General features: G+C 39.7%; 1 long non-coding RNA gene across 3 annotated transcripts; it reads left to right on the top strand.

Moving 5' to 3' along the window:
• Window positions 1-2,893: 2,893 nt before the first annotated feature.
• On the top strand, window positions 2,894-22,974 carry LOC142164203 (uncharacterized). Of its 3 annotated transcripts, none has more exons than XR_012694832.1 (6): window positions 2,894-3,082; window positions 7,203-7,265; window positions 14,254-14,318; window positions 15,056-15,119; window positions 21,244-21,530; window positions 21,611-21,982. It is a non-coding gene; the product is annotated as an uncharacterized LOC142164203 (long non-coding RNA). The 3 variants fall into 3 exon arrangements; XR_012694830.1 differs by having other exon boundaries at window positions 14,248-14,318; XR_012694831.1 differs by lacking the exons at window positions 21,244-21,530; window positions 21,611-21,982 and adding an exon at window positions 22,249-22,974 and having other exon boundaries at window positions 14,248-14,318.
• The last annotated feature ends 1,804 nt before the right edge of the window (window positions 22,975-24,778 follow it).

Genomic DNA, 24,778 nt, shown 5'->3' with positions numbered 1-24,778 from the left:
TGAGTTTCTACTATGACAATGAAACTCTTGAGGAGATCAAAAACATTAATTTTGGCTCCTAAAAGGTGAGTCGAGGTTGCCCTAGAGTAGTCATCCACAGTGGTGAGGAAATATCTAGCACCATTAGAAGTAGGGGAGTGATAAGGGTCCCGGGTATCAATGTGGATCAACTGGAAAGGAGCTGTGGAATGAATGATACTGTCAGAGAAGGGGAGTCTAGTTTGACATACTGAACAAGGAAAAGATTTCTTGCTAGAAAGAGAGGAATTGATAACAGGTATATCTTTCATTCCAGAGAAAGGAATGTGCCCAAGCCTAAAATGCCAAAGAACATCCATTTTATTAGAAGTAGAATGAGTATAATTACAATTTGGAGCAGTAGAAACATTTGAAACATGACATGCAACAGAACTAGGAAAAGTAAGATCAACACTAGAAACACAATTGGAAGAGTTAAACATAGGAATCTGCAACTTGTATAGGCCATTGTCCAGTTTACCAAGAGCCAGTGGCTTCTTCAGAGAAGGGACCTGTAAGACACACAAACCCTTAGTAAACTGTGCAATCCCATCAAATTGACTGACCAACTAATGAACTGAAATGAGATTATATTGAAAACTAGGAACATAAAGCACATTATGCAGAGTGAAATTGGGGAACAAAGTTAGGGATCCACAGTTGTAGACCTTAAACTTGTAGCCATTTGGAAGAGAAACAAGACAAGAAATGGCAAAGGGTTGTATATTGAAGAGAAGAGATTTAAGAGAGGTAATATGATCAGATGCACGAGAATCTATTATCCAATCAGAAAGAGTGACTTGGGAAAACAAAGAATGTTTAAGTAAACACTGTGAGTGGCCACCCTACTAGCAAAGTGTGCTGAAACCATGAGTGAGGTAGATGAATCAGGATTGACATGAGTCTGTTGTGGAAGATGAATCAACTGGGAGTACTGTGCCTTTATCAAATCAGGAACCCCAACAGATTGTTTAGAACAATTGAGAGGACCCACCCTAGTAGTTGAATCAGAAGGACATTGCTGAGAAGAGGAGGAATTAACTGCCATATGTGTTGAAGCCTTTCTGGCACCGGGATTCTTAGTGAATTTGAAACATTGTGGAAAACCATGGAGCTTATATAACTTCTCAATACTGTGACTAGGCTTCTTACAATATTTGCAAATAATGGATGACTTATGGGAATCAAAGCTCACCTTGTGAGCATATGGTTGTTTAGAAACCCCAGCATTGAAGGAGCCAAATTCTGAAGAGAAGTGAGAAGCAGCAGACACCTGCCTCTGTTTCTCATCACTCAAAAGAATACTGTACATAGTGTCAATGGAAGGAAGTGACTTTATCATGAGTATGTTGCTCCTAACTTGCACATATTTATCATTGAGTCCCATAAGGAATTGATACACCCTTTGTTCCGCCTCATACTTGACACTACCACCACATGTACACCTATTATCTGAGCTAGTAGACAAAGAAGCAAGCTCATCCCAGAGCTGTTTTAGCTTGTTAAAATATGTAGCTATGTCAAGAGAACCCTGAGAGATATGAGCTCTCTCCTTTTTAAATTCAAACACCCTTGCCCCATCACCTTGACCATACCTAGCCTCAAGTTCCTTCAAGATGTTTGTTGTATACTCAGAATACACAATAGAGCGATGAATGCCCTTAGTAACATAGTTGGAAAGCCATGCAACAACCATTGTACCTTTGCTATTGGCGAAGAAGAGTAGAGCCTTTAGGAGGTCTCTTAGAAGTCCCATGAATAAAATTCAGCTTATTCCTAATGGACAAAGCAACTAGGATGGACCTACACCAGCTTCCATAGCAAGAGCCATGAAAAGGCTCAATGACCAAGGAAGATACTAACAAATCAGATGGATGCACATATAGGGGATGGCACGGGTGTGCGTAATCATCAGGATGAAAAAAAGACGAGAACTCGGAGTCCCATGGTCAAGGGTAGAAGAGTTATCAGAAGTAGAAGAGGTCGAGGTTCCGGTTGTGATATCCATTAATCAAAAACAAACTCGAGAAAATAACTAATCTCAGACATATTTGAGTTTTAACCACAAAAGTAAAACAAAACCCTAAAACATGCAATTGATATGAAGATGAGGAAAGAATGTACCAAATTCTTCGCGACCGGAAGAATACAGCCTTGTAAACAGCTCGCACAAATAGTAAATCCGTTGAAATGGTGAAGAGGTCTCACAAATCAGCTAACCCTAACTAAATTGAGTGAAGGAGATACTTGAAATTGAAGACGAAATCATCACAATCCAAGATCCAAAATCTCAAAAGAAACAAGCGAGCTAAGATAGAAACCCTCAGAGGCGACAATCTCTTCAACACATAAAAAATGACGATCGAATAAACTGACGAGGAAGAAAAAATCTCCGGTGAAACTCGTCGAGGTTACCATCAGAGGATAGAGAATTACGAGCATTACGATATTCCTCGCTCTGATACCATGTTGACAGCGGAAGATATAATGAAATCAATGGAATTCGACCTAGGGTTTACTGTGTTTAGAAGAGAGATTTTATTAGAAGCTTTTGGAGAATAGAAAATAAATAATCCGTTCAATACAATGTGTAACTAAATCTATATAGTTGACCTAAAAGTCCAACTAAGCCCAAAATCACTAAACTGAACAAAACAGAAAATTAAATATATTTGGGCTCAGCCTAGTACAAATAAAAAGAGGATATTAAACCCATAACTAAGTAATTCCAATAATATAACTGTCGCAATAGCGTTCCCTATTATAACGCTTGTTGTATTCGTCATAATAGGTTCCTCTACGGTGACAGTTATCTGAAAAAGAAGCTATTGGGGTGCTTCTTATTTTCCCTCATCCAATTTAATGAAGCCGCCGCATCTCTTATTTTTATTATTTTTTAAAATCATAAAATAATATGTGAGCCCATTACATCGACTAAAACCCCTATTTCATTTTAGTCCCATCTCTTCCTTTCACATAGCTAAGCTCTAACTAGAGAACCCGCTGAGAAATCCCACACAACTCTGGCCGGCGTGGGGGTTTATTTTGTAGGTTTCCCCTTCTGGTAGGTCACAATATTTTTAAATTTTTGCTCTTTTTACTTCTTTTTCCTCACTTTCAACTGTGATTGGCGTAGCAATTTATCTCTTTAAGCCCTAAAAAATATCTAAAAATTTAATCTTGATTACTGATTTCTTGCATTTTGCTTTTAATTTTATGGATAGTCTTCTTGAAGATTTAAAATAAAAATAAGTAGAAATATGGGTCTATTTATTTACTTATAAATTTGGGCTGCTATTCGATGTGGGTAAACATTTCTCATGGATGTGTTAATTTTTGTTGAATCTTGTTGCTGGTATATTTCTATCAAAAGTTTTAAGATTTAAGTAATAGAAGACTACTCCCATATTTATCTTGTATTTTTAATTTCTGGTGGGTTGGAGTGTGTGGTTTGGATTCTTAATTTATTTGCTCAGACCTATAGGTGTGAGGTGTGTTTCTGTATTTTCTATATTTAGTTGTAGTTTTTTGTTTGAAGACAATTCCTTCGTAGAACATTGGAGGTATATTCTTATTTATTTGCTATTACATCTCTTGAACAGTAAGGTTTCATTCAATCTCGTGATTTGGTAAAAAAATACAATTTGATTACTTCTTATTTTATTTATTCCAGAAGCTTTGATCCATCACTAGTTTTTCAATTTGTAATTTTTTAATTTAATTATAATCTTAAGTGACCTCTTTGAACAGTCTTTTGAACTGTGTTTTTGTTTCATCTTTAGCCTTAATGGCTGAATAATGAGAATTGAGAAGTAATTATAAGTTATATTTCTCAAGGATGCTTCTTCTTTATAATTAGATGACTTAGGTTACTGGTGCTCTGTTGTGTTGTGTATACCATATAAAATAGGTAATAGACTAATTTGTCTTCATTCTACAGTTCATTCGGTCAAGTTAGGATGAAGATTCTTCTTTGTTAAGTTTTGTGGTGATGTAGTATTTTATGGTTGTGTTGTGGTGTTTGAATGCTCTGTAATATCATACTTTCTAGTATGACTCAAAATATGTTCTATCTACTATTCATCTTAATAAGCAAAATAATCCTGCCTGAATTCTAAGTATAGGAAAATGAGTATCCAATGCAAGACATTGTTTCTTTTCTTCTGCTTCTTAGCTTCGTGATTTACTTTTGCTGTTATATTAGATATTCAATAGTTAATGGATAATGGAGATAAAAGTTGGATGGGTCTCCGAATATCAATGTAGGAGTACATCTACGGAGTTAGCGATTTTCTTGATAAGGCATTTTAACGAGCTGCCCAAGGAAATGAAATATTATGCCCTTGCAAAAAATGCGTTAACTGTTATTAGCATTATAGAAATATAGTGGAGGATCACTTGGTTGCCTATGGGTTTCTTACTGGATACACCAAATGGATTTTTCATGGGGAAAATTTTTCCTCAAGAAATACTCTACGGTCAAGCAATGATGAGGATGATTCTAACATGCATGGCGATATTGATGGACTACTTCATAATACTTTTAGAAATATAGAGGGTGAAGTGAGAGGGACCATCTGAAGATGCAAAGAAATTTTTTAAATTACTAGAGGAAGGGAAGCAAGAGTTATACCTGGGGTGTGCGAATTTCTCTAAATTAAGTTTCACCATTCTATTGTACTTGTTTAAATGCATTCATGGATTAAGTAATGCGGCCTTTTCAGACTTGTTAGACTTGTTAAAAGAGGCATTTCTATTTGCTCAGCTACCTGGCTCTTTCAACAAGGCTAAAAACATAATTCAAGATTTGGGTCTTCTCTATGAAAAAATACATGCATTCCCAAACGATTGCGTGCTATTTTGGAACGACAATGTGATGATAGATAATTGCACTGTGTGTGTGTAACGACCCAACTGGTCGTTTTGCCTTCTAGAACCCTGTTCCTCTAAATAAGATTTTCCATATGTGCTTTTACAGTTTTATGACTTGTGGGGATGGTTAGTTCAGGATTTTAAAGGGTTCGGGTTGAGATCGGAACACTTGGTTCCTTAGTTTGACTTTAAAAAGGTAAGTTTGACTTCGATCAACGTCTTGAGTAAACGATCCCGGAATCGGGATTTGACGGTTCCAATAGGTTCGTATGATGATTTTTGACTTGGGCGTATGCTCGAATTGAGTTTTGGATAACCCGGGAGCGTTTCAACGCTTAATAATAAAAGTTGACTATTTGAAGGTTTTAAGGTTCTTTAAATTTGGGCTGGAGTAGGTTTTGGAGTAATTGAGGTCTGTTTGGAATTCTGAGCCTGAAAATCATCCCGTACGGTGATTTAAGCCTTACACGCAAAATTTAATGTCATTCCGAATAGTTGAAGTATGATTTGGCACGTTCGGAGTAAGTTTGAAAAACTTGAAGTTCATGAGTTGAATCAATTTGGTTTGGGGTATGATTCTTAGTTTTTATGTTGTTTTATGCATTTCGAGGGTTCAAGCGAGTCCGTTTTATGATTTCAAACTTGTTGGTATGTTCAGGAGGGGCCCCGGGTGTTAACCGGACGAGGCTCGGACCAAGTTTGGACTTAGGAGCAATTGCTGAAGCTTCCAACTTCTAGTGTAACCGCACCTGTGCATGGACAGATGCAAGTGCGAGCTCGCAAAAGCGAGCAAGAAGCCGCAAAAGAGGTCTAGTGGGGGCAACTCGGAATCCACAGGAGCAGAGTTATTGGGCGCACCTGCGGGCGCGCATGAGCGATGGAGGAAGCCGCAGACCAAGCAGCATACACGTCGCGAAAGCCGCAGAAGCGGACATGCAGAAGCGGAAAAATAGTCCTTAGGTGCGGATTTTGGCTCAACTGGAGGAGACTACATCTGCAAGGATTTTTCCACAGTTGTGGGGCCGCAGAAGCGGCCGTACCTCTGCAAGTGCGAAAATCACAGAAGGCAAAACCTTCATTTAAGTCGGGGTTTGAGTATTTGTAGTCCATTTTCTCCATTCTTTGCGATTTTTGGAGCTTCTTGAGAGTGGTATTCATCTAGCAACCTGGAGGTAAGTTTATTCTACCTATTGTGAGTTAAATACATAGATTATGGGTATATTCTAACTTGTAAAATGTGAAAATTAAGGGTTTAGATGAAAAATCTAGGTTTTGATAAAAATGAAATTTTTACCACGAAAATGGTTATGGAATGGGATGAAAATTGTATACTTGAGTTTTAAGATTGTGGGTAACGATTTTCTCCGAAAATTTATGAAATCTGGGTACGTGGGTCCGGGATGAATTTTAGGAATTCTTCCAATTTGGGTTGGGTAATTGATCTAATAATTTAATTACGAATTTTTGAGCATGTATTGATTAAATTATGTAATATTTTACTAGTTTCGGATTGAACGGCACCGAGTTGGAGCTTTAGAACGAAATTTTAACTGGAAAGTGAGATTTGAGACGAGGTAAGTCTCTTGTCTAACCTTGTAAGAGGGAATTTACCCTATAGGTGATAAAAATCAACATTTTCTTCAAATTGTGGGGGCTACATACGTACGAGGTGACGAGAGTCTGTACGTAGCTACTAATTATGCTTATGTCCGGGTAGCTTTAGGACCCAAATCATGAACTATTGAAATATTTGCATCCTACTTGTTAATTAAAGTGCCTAAATTATATTAGAACTTGCTAGAGGATTTTTTGAAAGACCGCTAACGAAATTTTGTATTATTTTGTGTATGAATCATTAATAACGTTTAAGCCAAATGCTTATAAAATATCCTTCTCTTCTTCTAGAGCAGGTCGAACACCTCGGCAATAGATAGATGCATCTATGGTCCGTGCTGCTCGATCCTCGGTAATGTACACATTATTCTGGATCGGGTCGTATGACCTCAGCATAAATCGTGCTTAATAATAATAATTACACGATACTTTGATGTATTTATTGCAGCTTGTGAAGATAAATGACTTATTGAAAATTATGAAATTTTGAAAAACTTATTAGCTCTTGTTTGCTAAGGAAACTTGTTATTATTCACATAACCCGTGTTTATTTAAATATTTCTATCTTAATATTATAGACCCATAGTAAGTGTCGAAGTCGACCGCTCGTCACTACTTCTTCGAGGTTAAACTTGATACTTACTGGGTACGCGTTGATTTACGTACTCATGCTACACTTGTTACACTTTTTGTGCAAGATCTGAGACATGTGCATCAGGCGGTCCTACCGGCGCGCATCCTAGATATCCCGAGGCCTAGTGGTGAGCTTCCTTCTGAGCCGTTCTGCAGCCCCTAGAGTCTCCTTTTTGTATTTGTGTTCTGCCTATTTATGTTCAGACAATAACTAGAATTTTGTAAAATCTACTAGATGCTCATATACTTGTGATACCAGGTCTTGACACACACACTAGTAGAATTGTGGTTTTGGACTGTTACTTTAGTTATGAACACACTTAACTATTTTGTTTTATTTAATTAAACCTTTTGTTTCCAAGATCTTGCAAATAAAGAAAGTTTAATTACTCAAAAACTTATAAAAAGTGAAATAATTTGTCGAATTCACTATTTGGCTTGCCTAACGGTAACGTCGGGTGCCAACATGACTTATAGGTGAAATTGGGCCGTGACAACCCGGTATCATAGCACTAGGTTCTCGTAGGTCTCACAAGTTATAAGCAGGCCTAATAGAGTCTTGCGAATCGGTATGGAGACGTTTGTACTAATCTTCGAGAGGCTATATGGTATTAGGAAACTACTTTCTTCATCTCCTATCGTGCAATTGATGTGGTACTAAGTATCTTTCTATTATTCTCTCACAGATGGTGAGAACACGTTCTACGGATATTCCAGACTAGGGAAGAGCTGCTCTCCCTGTTGCTAGAGGCCGAGGCAGAGGCCTAGGGAGGGCTCTAGCCCGTGGTAGGGGAAGAGGATGTCTCGGGGTTGCTCCAACTATGCCACCAGTGGATCCAGCAGAGGATCCTATCGTTGAGGAACAAGGCGAGGTGCTTGCGGTAGAGCCAACTCCGGTGGATTTCTCGTCCGCACCGGGATTTCAGAAGGTCATGGACCATATGCTGCAGTTCATGGATACTATGACTCAGGCAGGTTTATTTCTGGTAGATCCAACCACATCTCAGGAGGGAGGGAGAGCACATACCCTTACCGCACAGGCTCATGGGCATACAACTGTGGTACATCAGACCCAGGGTGCACTATCTGTGGGTGGAGCTCAGCTAGTTGCAACATCTATATTGGAGCCCACACCAGCTGTGGCCTGTGATCCACACATGCTATTGGACATATGGACTAGGCTTTATCCTACTGCTTTTGTAGGTGAGCGGCATGAGGACCCCCGAGATTTTATTGATCGGTGCAGGGAAAGACTGCACAACATGAGGATACTAGAGTCCTACGGGGTAGACTTCACTACTTTTCAGTTGGAGGGCAGGGCCCGTAGGTGGTGGCAGTCACATCTTTTCGGCAGACCAGCAGGTTCCCCTCCCATGAATTGGGAACAATTCATACGCCTCTTCTTGGGCAGATACATTCCACCCTCTCAGAGGGAGGAGTTGCGGTTCTAGTTCGAGCAGCTCCAGCAGGGTCAGATGTAAGTGACCGACTATGAGGCAAGATTCTCTGAGTTGTCTCGCCATGCACTTATGATACTACCTATCAATACAGAGAAGGTGTGGAGGTTTGTCGCCGGATTGCACCCTGGTATTCAGGCCACCATGGCTCGAGAGGTGGAGATAGGGACTTCTTACGGGTTAGTTATGGAGATAGCTCGGAGGATCGAGGGTGTTCGTCAGTGGAGCCGAGAGCAGGCAGTGAGAGACAAGCGGTTTTGATATTTGGGAGAGTTTAATAGTGCCCTGGCTGGGGGTAGAGGTCCGTTCGTGAGGGGTCAGTCCAGCAGGCCCCCTTATCCAGCACCGCCACCTCCTCGGGGTGCTCTAGTGCGAACTTATTTCAGTGCTATGCCACATAGTTCTTACTTCTCACCAGCTATTCAGGGCTCCTCCAGTGGGTATTCAGGTCATCAGGGCCAGATTTCAGGTCAGCAGCCCACCGTACCGAAGGGTTGTTTCGAGTGCAGGGATTTTAGTCATGTACGGAGATTCTTCCCCAGGCTTAGAGGCAAGGCAGTGCAGCAGGGTCAGCAACCTAAGATTATAGCACCAGTTGTCCCACCAGCCGTTCGGCCACCCAGAGACGGAGGGTAGGTGGGAAGGGGTCATCCTAGATGTGGAGGCCAGTCAGGTGGCGCTCCAGCTAGGTTCTATGCTTTTTCGGCCAGACCAGATGTAGTGGCCTCAGATTCTATGATCACATATATTATTTCTGTTTGCGGTAGAGATGCCTCAGTATTATTTGATCTAGGGTATACGTATTCCTATGTGTCATCTCTGTTTGCTCATTTCTTGGGTGTTTCCCTTGAGTCCTTCGGTACTCCTGTTTATGTGTCCACTCCTGTGGGCGAATCTGTTGTTGTGGATCGGATCTGTCGGTCCTGCATTGTTACTTTCTGTGGTTACGAGACTAGAGCAAATCTTTTATTGCTTAATATGACCGACTTTGAGATCATCCTGGCATGGACTGGCTATCTCCATATCATGCTATCCTAGATTGCCATGCCAAGACTGTTACCTTGGCGATGCCAGAGTTGCCTAGATTGGAGTGGAAGGGTTCGTCTATCAGTGCATCTAATCAGGTTATTTCCTTTCTGAAGGGTCAACACATGGTCGAGAAGGGTTGTTTGGCTTATCTGGACTATGTCCGGGACACTACTGTAGAGACTCAGGCTATTGATTCAGTGCCTGTAGTATGAGAAGTCCCCGATGTGTTTCCTTCTGATCTTCCAGGCATGCCACCAGATCGTGATATTGATTTTTGTATTATCTTGGCTCCAGGTACCCAGCCTATATCTATCTCACCGTACCGTATGGCTCCAAAAGAGTTGAAAGAGTTGAAGGAACAACTTGAGGAGTTGTAGCAAAGGGGTTCGTAAGGCCAAGTGTATCGCCTTGGGGTGCACCAGTGTTATTTGTGAAGAAGAAAGATGGGACTATGCGGATGTGTATTGATTACCGCCAGTTGAACAAAGTCACCATTAAGAACAAGTACCTGCTGCCGCGTATTGATGATTTATTTGACTAGTTGTAGGGTGCCAAAGTGTTCTCAAAATTTGACTTGAGATCGGGTTACCATCAGTTGAAGATTCGGGATTCAGATGTTCCGAAGACTACTTTCCAGACTAGATATGTACATTATGAGTTTCTGGTAATTTCCTTCGGGTTGACTAATGCCCCGACGACATTCATGGATCTGATGAACCAGGTGTTCAGGATGTATATTCACTCGTTTGTCATCGTCTATATTGACGACATTTTGATCTACTCGTGTAATATGGAGGAGCACGATCAACATTTGAGAATGGTGCTTCAGAACTTGCGAGAACAAAAGCTATATGCTAAGTTCTCCAAGTGTGAGTTTTGGCTAAAGTTTATGGCCTTCTTGGGGCGTATTATATCGGGCGGGGGTATTAAAGTTGATCCCAAAAAGATCAAGGCAGTTCATAATTATCATCGTCCCACTTCGGCGACTGAGATTAGGAACTTCCTGGGATTAGCAGGTTATTATCGTCGGTTTGTGGAGGGTTTTTCATCTATTGCAGCACCTCTGACTAGATTGACCCGTAAGGATGCTCCGTTCCGATGGTCCGATGATTGTGAGGTGAGCTTTCAGAAGCTCAAGACCGCATTGAATTCATCACCGGTATTAGCGTTGCCTTCCGGTTTAGGGATGTATACAGTGTATTGCGATGCCTCACGCCTTGGCCTAGGCTGTGTATTGATGCAGGAGGGGCGAGTTATTGTATATGCCTCATGTTAGCTGAAGCCCCACGAGAAGAATTACCCGGTACATGATTTAGAGTTGGCCGCGGTAGTTCATGCTCTTAAGATCTGGAGGCATTATCTTTATGGGGTGTCCTGTGAGGTTTACACTGATCACCGCAACTTGTAGAATTTGTTCAAGCAGAGGGATCTAAATTTGAGGCAGCGGAGGTGGCTTGAGTTACTGAAGGATTATGATATTACCATTCTTTATCATCTGTGCAAAGCGAATGTAGTTGCAGACGCCATGAGCAGAAAGGCGGAGAGTATGAGTAATTTGGCATTCATTTCAGCAGAGGAGAGGCCACTAGTTTTGGATATTTAGTCTTTGGCTAACAGACTTGTGAGGTTGGATATTTCAGAGCCCAGCCGAGTTCTTGCATGTGTTGTTGCCCAGTCTTCACTATTTGAGCAGATCAAGGCTCGCCGTTTTGATGATCCACACTTGTTGGTTCTCCGAGAGACGGTACTACGGGGTGGTGCCAAGTAGGTTACTATCGGCAAAGATGGTGCTCTATGACTCTAGAGTTGTTTATGTGTTCCTAATGTGGATGGGCTGAGGGAAAAGATCATAGAGGAGGCATACAGTTCTGGGTATTCTATTCATCCAAGTGCTACGAAGATGTATTGCGACCTGAGGCAACATTATTGGTGGCGACGGATGCAGAAGGACATAATTGAGTATGTAGCTAGGTGCTTAAATTGTCAGCAGGTTAAGTATGAGCACTAGAGGCCAAGTGGCCTACTTCAGTAGATGACTATACTGGAATGGAAATGGGAGCATACTATGGACTTCGTAGTTGGGTTGCCACGGACCTTGCAAAAGTTTGATGCAGTTTGAGTTATTGTCTATAGGTTGACCAAGTCGGCACACTTTATTCCGGTTGTGACTACGTATACTTCATAGAAGTTGGCCCAAATTTATATTCAGGAGATAGTTCGGTTGCATGGTGTGCCCGTTTCCATCATATCAGATAGGGGCCCTCAGTTTACTTCACATTTTTGGAGAGCAATACAGAGTGAATTAGGGACCCGTGTAGAGCTAAGCACAACCTTTCATCCGCAGACCGACAGGCAGTCGGAGCAGACAGGCAAGATCTTAGAGGATATGCTTAGAGCATGCGTGATTGACTTTGGAGGGCAGTGGGATCGTTTCTTGCCTTTGGCCGAGTTTTCTTATAACAAAAGTTACCAATCCAGCATCAAGATGGATCCATTCAAGGCTTTATATGGTCGGCGATGTCGTTATCCCATCAGGTGGTTTGAACCTGGCGAGACCAAGTTATATGGTATGGATTTGGTGAAGGATGCCTTGGAAAAGATAAAGTTGATTCAGGAGCGACTTCGTACAATACATTCCAGACAGAAGAGTTACGCGGACCAGAAAGCGCGTGATTTATCATTTATTCTTGAAGGTTTTGCCGATGAAGGGAATCATGAGGTTCGGGAAGAAGCGAAAGTTAGCACAAAGTTTATAGGCCCATTTGAGGTGTTGAGACTAGTTGGGAAGGTTGCTTACGAGCTTGCCTTGCCTTCCAATTTATCGGGAGTTCATTCGATTTTCCATGTATCTATGCTCCGGAGGTGTCATGCTGACATGTCACATGTGTTAGACTTCAACACGGTTCAACTAGATGAGAGCCTGAGTTATGAGGAGGAGCCAGTTGCCATTGTTTACAGGCAAGTTCGCCAGTTGAGGTCCAAGAAGATTTCTATGGTAAAAGTTTAGTGTAGGGGCCAACCAGTCGAGGAGGCAACTTGGGAGGCCGATGAGGACCTTTGAAGCAGATATCCATACTTATTAAACACTCCAGGTATAATTCTAAACCCGTTAGAGGACGAACGTTTGTTTAAGAGCTGGAGAATATAACGACCCAACCGGTCGTTTTGCCTTCTAGAATCCCGTTACTCTAAATAAGACTCCCCATATGTGCTTTTACTGTTTTATGACATGCGGGGGATGGTTAGTTCAGGATTTTAAAGGGTTCGGGTTGAGATCGAAACACTTGGTTCCTTAGTTTGGCTTTAAAAAGGGTAAGTTTGACTTCGGTCAATGATTTGAGTAAATGACCCCTGAATTGGGATTTGATGGTTCCAATAGGTTCGTATGATGATTTTGGACTTGAGCGTATGCTCAAATCGGGATTTGGACAACCCGGGAGCGTTTCAGCGCTTAATAGTGAAAGTTGACTATTTGATGGTTTTAAGGTTCTTTAAATTTGGTTTGGAGTAGGTTTTGGAGTAATCGAGGTCCGTTTGGAATTCTGAGCCCGAGAATAGCCCTGTATTGGGATTTAAGACTTACACGTAAAATTTGGTGTCATTCCGAGTAGTTTAAGTATGATTCGGCACGTCCGGAGTAAGTTTGAAGAACTTGAAGTTTTTGAGTTGAATCAATTTGGTTTGGGGTATAATTCTTAGTTTTGATGTTTTATGCGTTCTGAGGGTTCGAGCGAGGCCGTTTTACGATTTCAAACTTGTTGGCATGTTCGGGCGGGGCCTCGGGTGTTAACCAGACGAGGCTCGGACCAAGTTTGGACTTAGGAGCAATGGCTGAAGCTTCCAGCTTTTGGTGTAATCGCACCTGCGCATGGACAACTGCAGGTGCGAGCTTGCAGAAGCGAGCAAGAAGCCGCAAAAGTGATCCAGTGGGGGGCAGATCGGAAGCCGCAGGAGCAAAGTTATTGGGCGCAACTGCGGGAGCGCATGTGCGATGGAGGAGGCCGCAGAAGCGACCAAGCCACAGACGCAACGCGACGCGAGAGACGCAGAAGCAGACCCGAAGAAGCGGGCAAATGGTCTGCAGGTACGGATTTTGGCTCAACCGGAGGAGACCGCATCTGCGAGGAGTTTTTCGCAAATGCGGGACTGCAGAAGCGGTCGTACCTACGCAGGTGCGAAAATCACAGAAGGCAGAACTTTCATTTAAGTCGGGGTTTGAGTATTGTTAGCCTACTTTTCTCCATTCTTGGCGATTTTTGGAGCTTCTTGAGATGGGTGTTCACCTAGCAACTTGGAGTAAGTTGATACCTATTGTGAGTTAAATACGTAGATTATGGGTAGATTTTAATATGTAAATTGTGAAAATCAAGGGTTTAGATGAAAAACCTAGGTTTTGATAAAAATAAGATTTTTACCACGAAAATGGTTATGGATTGGGATGGAAATTGTATACTTGAGTTTTAAGGTAGTGGGTAACGATTTTCTCCAAATATTTCCGGAATCCGGGCACGTGGGCCCAGGGTAAATTTTAGGAATTCTTCTAATTTGGGTTGGGTAATTGATTTAATAATTTAATTATGAAGTTTTAAGCATGTATTGATTAAATTATGTAATATTTTACTAGTTTCAGATTGACCGGCACCGAGTTGGAGCTTTAGAACAAAATTGTGACTGGAAAGTGGGCTTTGAGATGAGGTAAGTCTCTTGTCTAACCTTGTAAGAGAAAATTTACCCCATAGGTGATTTAAATCAATGTTTGCTTCAAATTGTGGGGGCTACGTATGTATGAGGTGACGAGAGTCTGTACGTAGCTATTAATTATGCTTATGTCTGGGTAGTTTTAGGGCCCAAACCATGAATTATTGAAATATTTGCACCCTACTTGTTAATTAAAATGCCTAAATTATATTAGAACTTACTAGAGGATTTTGTGAAAGATCGCTAACGAAATTTTGTATTATTTTCTGTATTAATCCTTTATAACGTTTAAGCCAAATGCTTATAAAATATCCTTCTCTTCTTGTGGAGCGGGCCGAATATCTCGACAGTAGATAGATGCATCTATGGTACATGCCGCTCGACCCTCGGCAGTGTACACATTATTCTGGATTGGGCCGTACGACCTCGACATAAATCGTGCTTAATAATAATAATTACTCGGTACTTTGATGTATTTATTGCAGCTTGCGAAGATAAATGACTTATTGGAAATTATGAAATTTTGAAAGAATTATTTTCTCCTGCTTGCCAAGGAAACTTGTTATTATTCACCTAACCCGTGTTTATTTAAATATTTTTATCTTAATATTATTGACCCATATTAAGTGTCGAAGTCGACCCCTCGTCACTACTTCTTCGAGGTTAGACTTGATACTTACTGGATACGCGTTGATTTACGTACTCATGCTACACTTGCTGCACTTTTTGTGCAGGATCTGAGAGAGGTGCATCAGGCGGTCCCACCGGCGCACATCCTAGATATCTCGAGGCCTAGTGGTGAGCTGCCTTCTGAGCTGTTTTGCAGCCCCTAGAGTCTCCCTTTTGTATTTGTGTTCTGTCTATTTTATGTTCAGACAATAGCTAGAATTTTGTACAATCTACTAGATGCTCATATACTTGTGACACTAGGTCTTGGCACACACACTAGTAGAATTGTAGTTTTGGACTATTACTTTAGTTATGAACGCACTCAACTATTTTGTTTTATTTAATTAAACATTTTGTTTCCTAAATCTTGCAAATAAGGAAAGTTTAATTACTCGAAAACTTATAAAAAGAGAAATAATCTATCTAATTCACTATTTGGCTTGCCTAGCGGTAACGTCGGGCGCCATCACGAATTATATGTAAAATTGGGTCGTGACAGTGTGGGTCTTATGGTTTTATGGTACTTTCCCTTAAATCCTGGGCTTCAAAGAAAATTTATGTGCCCTAAAATAACTGTAGCTATGAAATGGCATGCTACTGAACGACCGAATGATGGAGATTTAAGACATCCTACTGATGGAGAAGCGTGGATGAATTTTGATTCCTTGCACCCAGACTTCTAAAGAGATCCTCGTAATGTTAGATTGGGTCTTTCAAGTGATGGTTTTAACCCATTTAGAACCATGAGTATTTCTCATAGCACATGGCCTGTTATGTTAATGGACTATAATTTATCGCCATGGATTTGCATGAAGCCAGAGTACATAATGTTGTCAATGATCATTCGAGTTCCATCATCTCCTGGAAACGACATAGATGTGTACCTACAACCACTAATTGCTTGTCATAACTCAAAATTCAACTAGTCGTGATGGCACCTAACCCAACCCGTTAGGTAAGCCAATTAACAATAAACCACAATATAATGATAATGATGAGAGTAAAAAATGAAATAATTGAATTTTATACAATTTCCCAAGGACTGGTTGTAAAATTCATGAGCTTTTAAGACTTAGAGTTTACAAAGCTGGAATGAAATAAATACGCCATCTATTTGAAATGTACATAAACAGATTTATAAATCTAAAGCTACCAAGAACAAAAGGTAGCTATAACCGGAACGCAGATACATCTTTAATGCCAGCTCCCACCACTCGCAGCAACATCAACTCCAAAATCTACACGCAAGATGCAGAAGTGTAGTATGAGTACAACCGACTCCATATACTCAATAAGTAACAAACCTAACCTTAGGTTGAAAGCAGTGACAAGCTTGGACACCAGTCAGAGTCCAACACCAATAGCCAAGAACTCGTAACAATATAATAAAAGCAGCATAAGTACTAACTCAAAGATATGATGCTCAGCTCGTTCACAATTACAGAAAAATAGGCATGTTTTTCAAGTAAAATAGTAAAACCCAAATCTTTCATCCAAATATTTCTCATAGAATGATTATGTATAAAGGACGTGTTAGTCACTTGAAATCTTTCACCGAGATCACAAAAATTTGAGTAAGTAAGAAAAATGTGATTTTCCCCCAAAAACTTTCAACAAAAAATAAGATATTTCATTCTCAGATGGCATGAGGAAAGTACATCTTTATGCCTACATGTCAATGTGCATGTGAAGTCAGGAATATCACAAAATCGTGTAGCATGAGAAAATGTATCTCTATGCTCGTATGTCAAGTATGCATGTCAAATGCAATACAACAGAGTGATGAACTAATGTTCTCACACTCTCAGAGTAGTCAATCTCACTTTCTCGCACTCCCACTCATTACGCTCAATCATTCAGCACACTCAGTCACTCAGCATTGTACGGTACCTGCGCTCACTGCTGGTATGTCAGACTCCGGAGGGGCGGATCCTGCCCAAACTCTAATATAAGCCAACATGGCCTGCTTCAGCGAGCAACCCGATCTTATCATGAATCAATAAAACTTGCTGCGGTGTGCAACCCGATCCCATCAATAATAATAAAGCCTATAAAGTCTGCTGCGATGTGCAACCCGACCCATATAATAATAATATATATAAATCAAATATGGCTTGATGTGGCGTGTAACTCGATCCACAATATCTATCACAACATGGCTCTTAGGCCCCAACTCAGTCATTGGTCTCTCTAGCTTCTCGGGCTCACAAATCTCATGCCAATTAGCCCAAACAATGACAACATGATGTGACAATAAAGGATTACAAAGACTGAGATATGATATGCGAATAAATGAATATGACTGAGTATGTAACTGTAATTTAAACAAATAACTCAACAGTAGAGATGACCTCAGTGGGTCCCAACAGAATATGCATATAGCCTAAACATAATTTCTAACATAATTCCCAACTCAATTTCTCTGACACGTAGAAATTTCATGGATAGAAACAAGATTAGGTAACTACACAATATCACAGAATCAACCGAGTCATAATTCACACGGTGCACGCCCACACGCCCGTCACCTAGCATGTGCGTCACCTCAACACCAAACACATAACACGTATGTTCAGGGATTCATACCCTCAGCACCAAGTTTAGAAGTGTTACTTACCTCGAACAAGCCGAATCCAATACCGAGCAAGCCCAACAATACTTTAGAAATTCCATCCCGCGCGTACCGACCTCCGAACGGCTTGAAACTAGCCAAAGGCAACTCAAGAACATCAAAGAATAACAAAGGAAACAAACCCAATCGATAAAAGTCGAATCTTTAACCAAAAGCCTAAAGTCAACCAAAAGGTCAAACCTGGGCCCGCATCTCGGAACCCAACAAAACTCACAAAATCCGATAACCCATTCAATTAAGAGTCCAGCCATACTAGTTTCACTCAAGAACTACAAATCGCTGTTAAAAACTCAAAAATCTACTTTATGAAATTTTAGATAAAACCCCCCAATTTCTCTTTTGCAATCATCAACCAAATGCCAAAAACGAAGAATGATTCATGAAATATAATAAAAATCGAATAGAAAATACTTAGCCCAATCCATGTGGGGAAAATCACCTAAAAATCACTCAAATCCGAGATCCCCAACTCAAAATATGACCAAATGAACAAACCCTCGAAATTATATGCTTCTGCCCAGTTGTTCTGCCTCGTTTCTTATGTCAAACGATCCTGAAACACTCCATTTGACCTTATAATGAAGGAGATATATTGGTTTCAATATTTGGAAATAGTGAAGATTTTTAAATACGAATTTACTGGCAATTTTGTAATTAATCTGAAAAATCTGGCAACCCAATTCTTAGTAAAATGACCATAAATTCCTCATACGATGTCCAAATCCGACGTTTATTTTTGCTATGACTCCGTAATTACAAAACGGATCTAATGCTTCAATAAAAACAGAAATTAGAGCTCATTTGCTTAATGTGCTACCATTTATGTATGAAGAAACGATGTCGAAACATAAAAAAAACGAGCGCAACACAACCCAAACCTATCCGAAACTCACCCGAGCCCCTCGGGACCCATCCGAACATGCCAAAAGTCCCATAATATAAAATGGACTTACTCGAGGCCTAAAATCATGCATAACAACTTTAAAACCACGAATCGCACCTCAAATAGAACATAATGAACTTTTGAACTTTTAACTTTCAAAACTCGTGCCAAACCATATCAAATCAACTCGGAATGAACTCAAATTTTTAACACAAGTCCCAAATGACATAAAGAGCCTATTCCAACTCCCTAAACAACAATTCGAACCCGATATCAATAAAGTCACTCTCGGTCAAACTTATGAACGTTCCAAACCTTCAAATTCAAACTTTCGCCAATTAGTGCCGAAACCTTCTAGAAATATTCAAATACAAATTCGGGCATACACTCAAGTCCAAAATTACCATACGGACCTAACAGAACCATCAAAATGATCCGATGTCAAATACTAAATGTCAAACTTGGTTTACCTTCCAACTTAAAGCTTCCTAGTTGAGAATCATTCTTTCAAATCAATTCCGAATCACCTGAAAACCAAAACTGGCAATTCACATAAACATTATACAAAACTACTCAAAACTTCAAATAGCTGAAAGGAATGAAAATGGTCAAAACGACCAATCAGGTCGTTACATTGCTGAATTGAAGGAACTATGAGAAATCAGTGTAGAAACATATGATGCTAATACTAAACATTCATGATAAATGTAGCCTTATTGTGGACAGTTAGTGATTTTCCAGTACTCGCAATGCTTTCCGGATGGAGCACCAAGGGGAGATGGGAATGCCCCACGTGTAATTATAACACATCCTCTCAATATCTCAAGCATAGTCATAAGATGTGTTACATGGGTCATCGGGCATTCTCCTGATCATCCATTTCGAAGAGACAAGAAATCATTTGATGGTAAGGAGGACAATAGACCTATGCCCACTCACTTGTGAGGCATAAAGTGTTTGAAAAGGTGCGTGATTTTAATAATATTTTTGGAAAGGGCCAAAATAAAAGGTGTCGAGGTAATGAGGGTTCGTGGAAGAAAAGATCCATCTTTTTTGAATTACCATATTGGGCACATAACAAATTGAGGCACAATCTTAACGTTATGCATATCGAAAGTATATATATAATAGTTTTCTTGGGAATTTATTAGTTATAGATAGAAAGTCAAAGGATCATGTTAATTATCGTTATGACTTGCAAGAGATGGGGATATGAAAGGAGCTTCAACCAACAAAAGATAATGGAAATGAAAAAGTTTATTTGGCTAAAGCTTGTTTCTCCATGAAACCAGAAGAAAAAAAAGTTATTTTGCACCATCTTAAGAAATGCCAAATTACTGAAAGGGTGTGCCTCAAACATATCACGACGTGTGCAAATGGAATAGATGGAAGTATCAGGGTACAAGAGTCATGATGCTCATTTTATAATGCATTACTTGCTCCAAGTTGCAGTCAGAAAAGTGTTACCTAAGAATGTTTCTTTGGCCTTGATTAGGTTGGGGAACTTCTTCAGAGTCATATGTAGTAAGGTTATAAGGCGAAGAGATCTTGACACAATGCAGTCTGGAATCAAAGAGATTGAATGTGAACTTGAAAAGATTTTTCCTTCAACCTTTTTTGATATAATGGAACATTTGCCTATCCATCTAGTAGATGAAATTAAGTTTGGGGGGGAGGGGGGTCCAAATCATTTGCGTTGGATGTATTCCATTGAGAGAAACCTATGTAAGTACAAGGCATTTGTTCGTAATCGAGCTCATCGAGAAGCTTCAATAGCAGGGGGATTTCTAGCGAAGGGTGCTTGATCTTTTATTCGAGATACTTACATTATATGGTAAAGACAAGATTCAGTAGATATCAAGCTGATGATGAGGATGTTCAAAAAAAGGGGGATGATCTATCATTGATATTTCCTAAGATAGGTCATCTAATCGGAATTGAGAAGAAAAAGAAAAGAAATACTTTTTTCATGGATTTACAGTTATGCATTGAAGCACATCAATATGTTCTATTCAATTCTGGAGATGAATAAGTCGAGACGTTTATCCAGTAAGATAAAATATATATCAATTATATTATAATCTTTATTTATTTTAAATAATAAGATATTTTTAAAAGTCATTCGTAAAGTCCCAATGATTGAATTTTGATCATTCTTCATGCAGGGAACATAAGAATTTAATAGATAGTCATACTAGACTAAATGCATGGTTAAGAGCAAGGAAACATAATCGGGAATTTGCCGAATGGTTTAAAGAGAAAGTTAAAAGCATTTAAGTGCCCAATCATCTGCGATGGCTAGCTAGAGGGCCTACTATGGTGGCCAAAATATATATTGCATATTTCATCAATGGATATCGATTTCATACGTTGAAGCGAGATACTCGTTGCAAGACTCAAAATAGTGGAGTGACTTTGTCAGCAACGACTGATAGTTTTGCTAGTGCGAGGGACCAAAATACAATTGATGGAGAGGATATCTATTATAGAGCTATTCAGTATATTATTAAAATTGATTATTGGGGCTATTTTAGTGTTGTACTATTTAAATGTGATTGGTTTCGTAATGAAGTAGATGAATATGGGTTAACACGGGTATACTTCAACAGATTGTGTAGTACTGATGATACTTTTGTACTGGAATCACAAGTTTATCAAGTTTTTTATGTAGAGGATCCAATTGAGAAAGATGTTTATTATGCAAGAAATAAAGTACCTATTGATTTGTGCGTGCGCAGCGCCGGCGGAACTAGGGTTTCCAGCGGGTTTCAACCACGTGGCGGCATATGTACAGGCAAATTTCTGGCCAGAAGTTCCCGTTTTGGCACTCGCCTCTTCAAAATTGCCCGGACCCACATTGTTCCAGCCGGTTCCGACGAGATCCCCATCACCCCGACTAACTTTTCGGTGACTTTTTTCCGACGAATGTCGTTCAAGAAGTGGCTCCTCTCCACTCTCTCTTGGAGCCGATTCTTGGGGCTCCTCTCCACTCTCTCAAGACCCCCAACTTTCTCCCATCTTCAAGGTAAGCAATTCCCATTGTCTTGGTGTGAATCTTATCATACATTTTGGAGGGTGTCTAATGATGACATTGGTTCATCCCAGAGATTACATGATGTTGATGTCAGATGGTCAAGAGAAGATGTACATGGTGATGAAATTGATATGCCATCTAATGCGCAACATTCATTAGTTACAATTAAGGAAACATCAGAAGAGATGATGAATTTGGTGATACCGATTGGGATTGAATGGAAGCTGATGATTGAAGAAGGAGCTTTTGAACTTGTTGTAAATACTTTTGCTTATTATAGCATATTATAAACCTTATAGGGTTCCATTAGAATCAGGATTGATGTTCCATTAGCCATTTTGACAATGTAATTCTCTCAAATAATTTTTTGCCATGTCAATTCTGAACTCCATTGATCTTCTTTTAAGCAATTTTTTGTTATTTATTTCACTGTTTGTTTGACTGCCAACTTATCTAGAAATTACAAATAGATGCCAGTTATGTGGCATAATTTTGGATGCAATATAATCTTGTGCAGGTGTATATTTAAATTCATTGCTTAACATACTGATTTTGTAAGCTTCTCCAGAATTACGAACTTGTGCTATGGAGGTTGTTTAACAAATAATTTTATTGTAACCTTATGCATGTGTAAATATAAATTTTATTATTTTCAGTGATTATGTGATCGTACCTGATCCTGAAGACTCATTTCCCCCCTCTTTGGCAGGTTCTTAACATGACACAGATTTGGATAGCCATGAGTCAAGGATCTTCAAGACCAAAACAAGGCGCAAAAAACTCGACAAATGCTAAACCTGAGACGCTTGCATATTTGGCAAACCAAAAAAAGAGTTTATTGAACCAAAGAAAAACTGTTCCAGCTAGATGGTCAAATGAAGAGCATCAACTAAGTTTGAATGAAGAACAATGACTACTAACACAAGCTGAACAAGGGATACAAAGTGAATCTACCACTCTTGAGGAGGAACAAGTGCAACTAGATTCTACCACTCCTCAAATACTTGATCTTCATCCGATATTTATAAAAGTCCGAGTGCTTGGACTCTGACTTGTAAGAATTTTTGGTTAGTCTTTTGAGCTAACTCGACCTTTGGGGCCGACATACTTTTTCTTGATCTTTGAGGCAGTTGCGAAGATTTTTAGACGTGCATATTACCCGGTGTGAGCCTGACAGGCATGGGCATGACCCGTGTACCGCAATGCTTAGGTTCTCAAGCCTTGAGTCGATCGTAACACAAGTAGGGCCGTAGAAAGGACTATAGGCTAGAGGTCATCCTGCATGGCTCACTTGTTTGGACAATAAGCCCATAATAGATTAGGTTAAACATCGTGTGTCTGGGGCACGCTTTAGGAGTGTATATTTTTTTACCACTACAGGATATGACTTATCAACGATAGGCCAGAAACCTATGTCAGCCTATTTTGGCCCAAATAAAATTTCAGGATGAAAGTGAGGAATGAGATAATTGATAACTGCTAATGATATTTATACTAAATCAATAAGTTTATATTATGTATTTTTTTTGGTAAGTAAAATAATTTTATTTACTAAAATTAGAGAATATTTATAGATCAAAATCAAAAAGAGAATTTTCTATAAACACATCAAACAGTAGCATTGAACATTCCCCTAGCTTCTTAGTACATCAACACATCTCAGTAACTATTAGATCCTTTAATTACTACCAATTTTAAGAGCCATCTAAATAGTATAATTTCTTAATCAATGTAAGCATGCGACAGTTTGGGAATTATGTTGGCCCTACAGTAAATCTCTTATATTATTAACCTGATAATTGCTTCATCTGGCCTCCTCTTCTTATGAAAGATCCTATTGTTTCTTTCCTGCCATAAGCAATACATAACTGCTGCAAGAATGTAACGACCCGCCCGATTGTTTTGAGCATTTGCATTCAGTTTGACAGTTTGAGGTCATGAGTAACTTCACATGGTGTATTATGACTTGTGTGTATGGTCAGTTTTAGTTTTTGAGTTATTCAGGATTAATTCAAAAGAATGATTCTCAACTAGGAAACTTTGAGTTGGAAGAGTTCACCAAGTTTGATTTTTGTGTATTTGAACTCGGATAAGAGTTTTGATGGTTCCGTTAGGTCTGGATGGTGATTTTATACTTGGACGCATACCTGAATTTGTATTTTGGAGGCTTCTAGAAGGTTTTTTCCATAATTGATGAAAGTTGGCAATTTGAAGGTTTGGAAGGTTCATGAGTTTTTTCGAGAGTTGACATTGATGATATCGGGTTTGGATTATTGTTCTGGGAGTTGGAATAGGTTCGTTATATCATTTGAAACTTGTGTGCAAAATTTAAGGTCATTCCGAGTTGATTTGATATGGTTCGGTACGAGTTTTAGAAGTTGAAAGTTTAAAAATTTATTAAGTTTGATCTGAGGCGCGATTCGTGGTTCTCCTGTTATTATGTATGATTTGAGGTCTCAAGAAGTACTGTGTTATGTTTTGGTACTTTTTAGTATGTTCGAACGGGACTCCGAGGGGCTCGGGTGAGTTTTGGGGTGGTTTCGGATCATTTCGGATTGAGTTGGAGTTGTTGGTGTCAAGTAAGCCATTGCGATCATGAGTAGGCGATCACGTTCACGAAGAGTTAAGTGAACTGGAGCAGTTTTATTCTATGCATACGTGAGCGTGGGACCGCGTTCACGGAGGTTTGAGATGGTCGTTTATCGCGTTCGCGACAGTGTTATCGCGTTCGCATTGAGGAGTTGTGAGTTGGTGTAATTATTCATCGCATTCGTGAGGTCGGTACCGCTCTCATGAAGGTTGGCATCATTGTTCATCGCATTCGCGAGGTATGTGCCGCGAACGCGAAGTGCATTTTCCGTGGGCAACGAGTTTGTGCTTCGTGAACGCGAGGCTTCTTCCGTGTTCGCGAAGCGTATCCCTGGAGCAATGTTATAAGTACTCTATTTCAGACTTTAAGTTCATTTTATTACATTTTGAGTTGGGGAGCTCGGATTTGGGCGATTGTGGAGGGGATTTTCACCACATAAATTGGGGTAAGTATTTTTGACTCGGATTTAATTATATTACATGATTTTATCTTTGATTTTGGCATTTAATTGTTGAATCTAAAAGAAAAATTAGAGTTTTTTTGTCTAAACTTTCCTAAAGTGAATAATTGAGGTTTGAACATTGATTCGGAGTCGGATTTGAGTAAAATTAGTATGATTGGACTCGTATTCGAATGGGTTATCAGAATT

The sequence above is a fragment of the Nicotiana tabacum genome, chromosome 9 (genome assembly GCF_000715075.1).
Source record: "Nicotiana tabacum cultivar K326 chromosome 9, ASM71507v2, whole genome shotgun sequence".
Lineage (NCBI taxonomy): Eukaryota > Viridiplantae > Streptophyta > Magnoliopsida > Solanales > Solanaceae > Nicotiana > Nicotiana tabacum.
This window is presented reverse-complemented; position numbering and strand designations above follow the sequence as displayed.